Source organism: Megascapheus bottae, chromosome 12 (genome assembly GCF_031878675.1).
Source record: "Megascapheus bottae isolate mThoBot1 chromosome 12, mThoBot2.hap1, whole genome shotgun sequence".
NCBI classification, from domain to species: domain Eukaryota; kingdom Metazoa; phylum Chordata; class Mammalia; order Rodentia; family Geomyidae; genus Megascapheus; species Megascapheus bottae.
In genome coordinates, this window is record NC_143520.1 from 59,422,501 (window position 1) to 59,428,823 (window position 6,323).

At 35.4% G+C, this 6,323-nt stretch overlaps 1 pseudogene; it reads left to right on the forward strand.

Moving 5' to 3' along the window:
• The first annotated feature begins 4,417 nt into the window (after positions 1–4,417).
• LOC150056624 (myosin regulatory light chain 2, smooth muscle minor isoform pseudogene) lies at positions 4,418–4,867 on the forward strand (annotated as a pseudogene).
• Positions 4,868–6,323: the final 1,456 nt, after the last annotated feature.

A 6,323-nucleotide genomic window follows, 5' to 3' on the forward strand; every position in this document is an offset into this window, starting at 1 on the left:
TGAATCAGAGATAAGAGCCTCACAGAATTTTTTTTTTTTGCTTGAGCTGGCTTTGAACTACAATCCTTAGATCTTAGTCAGGAAATTATTAAAATTGAACTTTTGAGATATACAGATTATTACTGCTAATTGAATTCACAACAGAAAATTTAATAAGCTTTTGACTTCTAAGTGCACAAAGATATGAAGATAAGTATTGCATATTTTTCAAGTAAGATTGTCAAATTCTTTTTTTTTAATTTGAAAAAAAACCTCTAATTTATCTTACCATCAGAGAATCAACTTCCAGTATGTCTGTGTGCGTGCGTGCGTGTGTGTGTGTGTGTGTGTGTGTGTGTGTGTAGGTGTGTGTGTGTTTTGGTCCTTGAGTGTCGTTCATGAGCTTCTTTATTTTAATTAGTTTTTAAATTTTATTGTAATGGTGATGCATAGGGGATTACAGTTAAGTTTATAAGGTATTGAGCACATTACTTCTTGAACACTCTTATTCCTTCCCATTTTTTCTTCCATTTCCCTACCTCTTGCCCCTCCCAAGTTGTAAATTTCATTTCCAATATATTGTCCTTTATCTCATCATCTTGTTTTCATAATCTTCTTTTTGGTCAAGGTAGCATATTACCACTTGAGTCACAACTGCATTTCCAGCTTTTGACATTTTTTTCATGGTACTTATTGTATATAAAAGACTCAGGCTTTCTATCTGAGCTGGCATTCAGCCCCAGGATCTCATCTCCTAGCCTCCTGAAAAGCTAGCCATGCTGTTGTATGCCACTGGCATGAGGCAACTTCTGTTTTATATGAAACAGTATCATTGGAAATTGATCTCATATTCAGAATTCTGAAGAATTAGCTTTAGAATTTTTGCCAGTCTTTACATGGAAACATACTAAAGGCAGGTTTCCCCTAAGCAACACATCTGCTAATTTACAGAACTGATGACTGGTTGTATTACCATCTTCTTCTTCTGGGTTAGGTAAGAAGAATATGTATCAGAGTGTTTGACTGAAGAAAGAAAATTTAGTGTTTTGGCAGATAGAAGCATCAGTTTAATGCCTTACTTGAAAATACTGATCTGGAAGCAATCTAGGGAGTTGATTTATAAGCGTCTTTGAAAAGACTAGCACATGTTCTTGTATTCTCTCAAACACGTAGTGAATACGGAGCTGTCCAGCCACTTGAATTTTCTTTAATCTTACAATTTAATCAAAGACTCCTTTGTAACACTTCACCCTTGGGAGATCAGGGACACTCCTCAGAGGGCCTGAGGTCAGAAATCAATATGCAGTTTTACTGTGATCGCCACATCTAACTCATACTCGTAAGGCAGGTTTCTGCTTATGTGCCTGGTTGAACTTAATTGTTTCAAAGCTGCAGACATTCCCAAAATAGTTGAAAATCAGAAACTGTGCAAAAATACTATCAAAAGACATAGCATGTCCTGACATGTCTGACAGTGAAATGAAAAGCAATCTCTTCAATGGTCCTAAGATATCCATCAATCAAGAGATTCTGGAAAATTAGGTCTTTGGATTTTGTGACTATGGCTTAATGAAACAGAAAGCACAGGACAAGTCCCACTGTGTACCTACTGACACTCAGACATGCATCTGGTTTTCTCAGGCTGAAAAGGAAGATTTTCAATGAGTCTAGTGTTTTCAAATCTGAAATCAGATTTATGTTCTCCTAGGACCTTTGTATTTCAGATATAGTGTTTTCTTTAAAAAAATGGTAATCTTACTGTTTTAAACTAACAATTGGCATTACAGAACTTCCATTATTTAAAACAGAAGATAATCCTAAAACTATTAAGCATCAAATAAAAATGAAGATGTTTAAGGAAATTAATAGTTCTTAGGTCATCTAAAATCACTCTAGAGTTTATACAATTGAATATTTCTTCTCATTAACTCTGTCAATATATTGACCTATGAGTAATGATAAATTGCCTAGATTATTTTTAAGAACTTGAAAGATGCCTTTAATAAAATAAATAATTCTCCACTATAGCCTAAATATATATGATGAATAACTAAAATGAGATTAATGTCTTATCTACCTCCATGTCATTTTTGTCCCCTTTGCCACCTCAACCTTTGAGCTAGATCTTACTTGGCTAATCTCATAGACATTTGATCATTTGAGCCATGTTTTCTCAAAAGCGATAATAGCAGAGTTAACTTGCTCTATTGCCCTTGCAAATAAACGTGTCTAAATGTGTCTATATCCTTCTCATATGCTTTCTGAAGGTAATGACAGTAATTGTAGCTTAGCATTTTCTAAATGCTCTGTTAATCTACCAAGTATAAGGAAAAGATGCTTGTGTGCAAACAAAATACATCTTTTGAAACCATGATCATGACTAATTGGCAATTACCAAACTTAGCCCAGCTCCAACAAAACACCAATAAGAACTTATTTTCCCTTTTCTAAGTGAGAAGCCTGCTATCTTCTGAATAACAGGACATTTTAAAGAAATTAGTAGACTTGACCTCAGGGTATTTCCAGAATGGACTATATCTGGAGGACACTAAGTTAATCTACAGTTTCATTCATAGGTGTATGCACATTTGAACACGGGTGGCAGGGTTTGTTATGGAAAGTAGTTCACAGAGGTTACAAAAGTACATTCCTTTCTCTAAGCCTTTCCTTTCCTCCTCCATATTACTCTCATATGTTTTTGCTCCCATGATGTTCTGCCTAAACATAGGCTTAAAGTCAATTGAACAAGGAATATAAACTGGAATCTCTGAAAACATGCATCCCAAAATATCTTTCCAAGACCAACTTGTTTAGGTCAAAATAAAAATGAAAACACATTGCTCTGCCCAGTATCAGAGACACAGGTTAAATAGAGGATACTTTTTTCTTATTTTCCCCATTTTATTATCTTGAAGTAGTTGTTCAAAGGAATTTCCATTGAACAAATCAGTTCATGAATACAAGGTATCTTGATTGATGTCACCTTCAACATTCTCATTTATTTCACCCCCACCTAGCCCTTTCTCATTTTAATGTTTTAAAACATACAATGGATTATTGCCTGCATTCTTCCCCTCTTCTCTTCATTCATCTATCTCCTTCCTCCTGACCCACTCAATCCCTTACAAGGATCTCTTTCCGAGAGATTTAGTTTGTTAAACATTGATTTTTGACCTTTTAAGGAATTAATTACTTGAGTTCTCCTTGAGTCAAAAGAGTACAGATTTTAAGAAAAATATTATTTATTATACCAAGAATAAATAAGAAGTTCTCATGCTTAAAGATAAAGGACAATGCTCTATTGAGCATTAGAAATCTTGGAGCCAAAAATAAGCACATAAAAGTTTACTGGATACACTAATGGAAGCAATGAGAGAAAGAATAAAAGAAATGAAAGAAGATATGCCTTGAATAGAAGAGGAAATACAGAAGAAAATCAAGAGTCTCAGAGATGGCTGAAGATTTAGTATTATTTACATCAGATTAAAAAATAAACACAGGACTAAAATACCTAATGACTAAAGATATTCCAAATTTTGCAATATGTATAGCAAGAAGTTGAATAAAGCACATAAACATAAAACTTCAACCCCTTAAGGAAATCAGTATGACAGTTTTTCACAAATTTGAAAGTACCCTTTTATTGAGTGATAACTATATTGGGGATTTATCAAAAAACAATGCAAGCCAGGGTGCTATATAGCTATCTGACCATCCATATTCATTGTGATACTCACCATAACCAGGTTTTGGAGACATCTTAGTTTCCTCAACTGATGAATACGTAAAAACATGTAAGTAGCATACATATATATGCACATATGTACGTATATACATATATTTGTATTTATGTACACATGTACATACACATATATACATATGTACATCTATATATGGATTTATAGATCGTATTATAATATTTTGTAATGTATATTTGTAATATATATTATCTATCTACAGATACAATATGTAATAGATATATATAATATCATGCAGATAGATAAATTTACATATATGCATGCATTTTCTTCATCAGAAAGAATATTATAATAATTCCAGGGAAATGGATGGTTTGGAAACAAGTCATATTGAGTGAAGGTAAATCAGGCTGAGAGAAACAGAGAACAAATATTTTCTCTCATACACAAAACTTAGTCCTAAAATGTGAACACATGAAAAAAAAAAACTCATATGGGATTGTATTCCAACACATCCAAACTGAACGTTATTGTCCAGGCGCGCGGAGCTGCCCCGAATCTGGTATCTGACCCCGGAATTAAAGCGTCACCATGTCGAGCAAAAAGGCGTCCTCAGTGCGTGAGGGGCAATGCGGTTGCTGTTTGACCAGCTCAAAGAGGAGTTCAAAGAGGCCTGCAACATGATCGACTGGAACCCAGAGGGTTTCATCGACAAGGAAGGTGCATAGCTGGATGCCGTGATGAATGAGGAACCAGGCCCCATCAACTTCACCACGCTTCTCACCGAGTTTGGTGAGAAGTTCAATGGCACAGACCCTGAGGATGTCATCAGAAATGCTTCCGCTTGCTTTGATGAGGAAGCCACAGGCCCCAGCCAGGAGGATTACACGGGGAGCTGTGGACAACAATGGGCCAGGGATGAGGACGTGGAGGAGCTGTTCCGAGAAGCCCCTGTGGACCAGCAGGGCAAGTTCAACGGCATGGCGTTCACAGGCATCGGTGAGCACTCAGCCAGAGACAAAGCCGATGCAGCACTGTTCCATGGTCTGCCTCCACTTCTCAGACGCCTCCCCTGCCTTCAAAAGACCTGCTTCATGCAACTTAGTTTTCTTTCTTTGGTGTATTTCTACCAGAACTTTCTGGCACTTAGCACTTGTATAATCAGACCCGAAATGAGGACGAGGTTGTAAATTGTATTGTTGCGAATAAAAATCAACAAATGTGAAAGTCCAGGAAAAATATATCCATATTTCTGGTTTTGCTGGATTTTTACATTTTTACATAATAAAAATACTAGTTTGAAATTAAACATAACCTGAACCTTAAAAAAATAAAAGTAGAGCCAGATGTGGTGGCTCACACCTGTAACCCTAGCTACTCAGGTGGCTGAGATCTGAGGATCGTGGCTCAAAGCCAGCCCGGGCACTAAAGACCGTAAGACTCTTATCTCCTAGAAAACAGGAAGCGGCATTGTGGCTCAAGGGTAGGGCCTGAAGAGCTGAAGAGCTCATGGACAGCCCCCCCCACCCCGCCCAGAGTTCAAGCCCCTTCACCCACTCGCCCCCCCCACAAACAACAGGTAATGTGACACCCTAATACCCTAATTTGGAAACCAGAAAGAAGTGACAATACATTTTCTGTGTAAAATTGGAAGTTGAACTACTTCTTGTACACAAAGAAAACGTCTTTCAAAAAGTAAGGGGAATTAAAAGCAATTTCACATGAGGAAAAATCTAATAGAAATTATATAATCATAGGATAGTAAACAGCTGTATAACTTTTGAATATCCGGGGAATTAAAAGCAGTTTGGGTGCACATAAACATGGGTAAAAACAATAGGCTTTCTTCTCTTGATTTTTCTGTCATTTGATAATTAAAGTAAAAATGATGACCCAGTCTGGTATGATTCTATGTGTGTAATTAAATTACTATTTAATTGAGGGAAAATAAAAGGATGCAAAGAGATCTAAGGTTGTTATGTGTATTTGAGACGGTAAAATGATGTGAAGGATAATTATGTACATATAATGTGATACAATTAGAATCAGAAACTGCAGAAAAAAACAAAATGGAATTTTAAGGGGTTTGGAAATTCTATGGAAATAAAAAAAACAACAGAAAAATGGCATGAAAATAAAAAGCAAAGCATTAAATGCTAAAATAAGCCTAGTTGCATCAAATTGAATTAAATGTAAATTTTTCTAAATCAATTCCAACTAATAACTGGAAGAGTAGGCTGAAAAGCCTGACATAATAATTTGCTATCTGTAGGAAAGTAACTTTAAATACAAAGATCTAAGTAGATATCAGAAATGGATACAATGGGATCAGAGCAGAAATTAAATATAGAGAGATGGCAGGTAAATCTTCAAATATGAAGGCTTAAAGCACATTTTTCATGATCAAAGATGACATCAGATATAATAAAAATTAACTGAAACTAAAATATGTATGCACATATTTATGGCAGACAGATAAAGCAGAGATAAGAAATTTTATAGCACTAAATGTACATAGTGGGAATGAAAAAAATGTAAAATCAATAATCCCTCTTCCTATTTAGTAAGGTAAAGAAAAGGAAAAATATTTGAGTTGGCACCTGTAGGGAATGAAATTATAAAACTAAAAGGAGTGAATGAAATTTA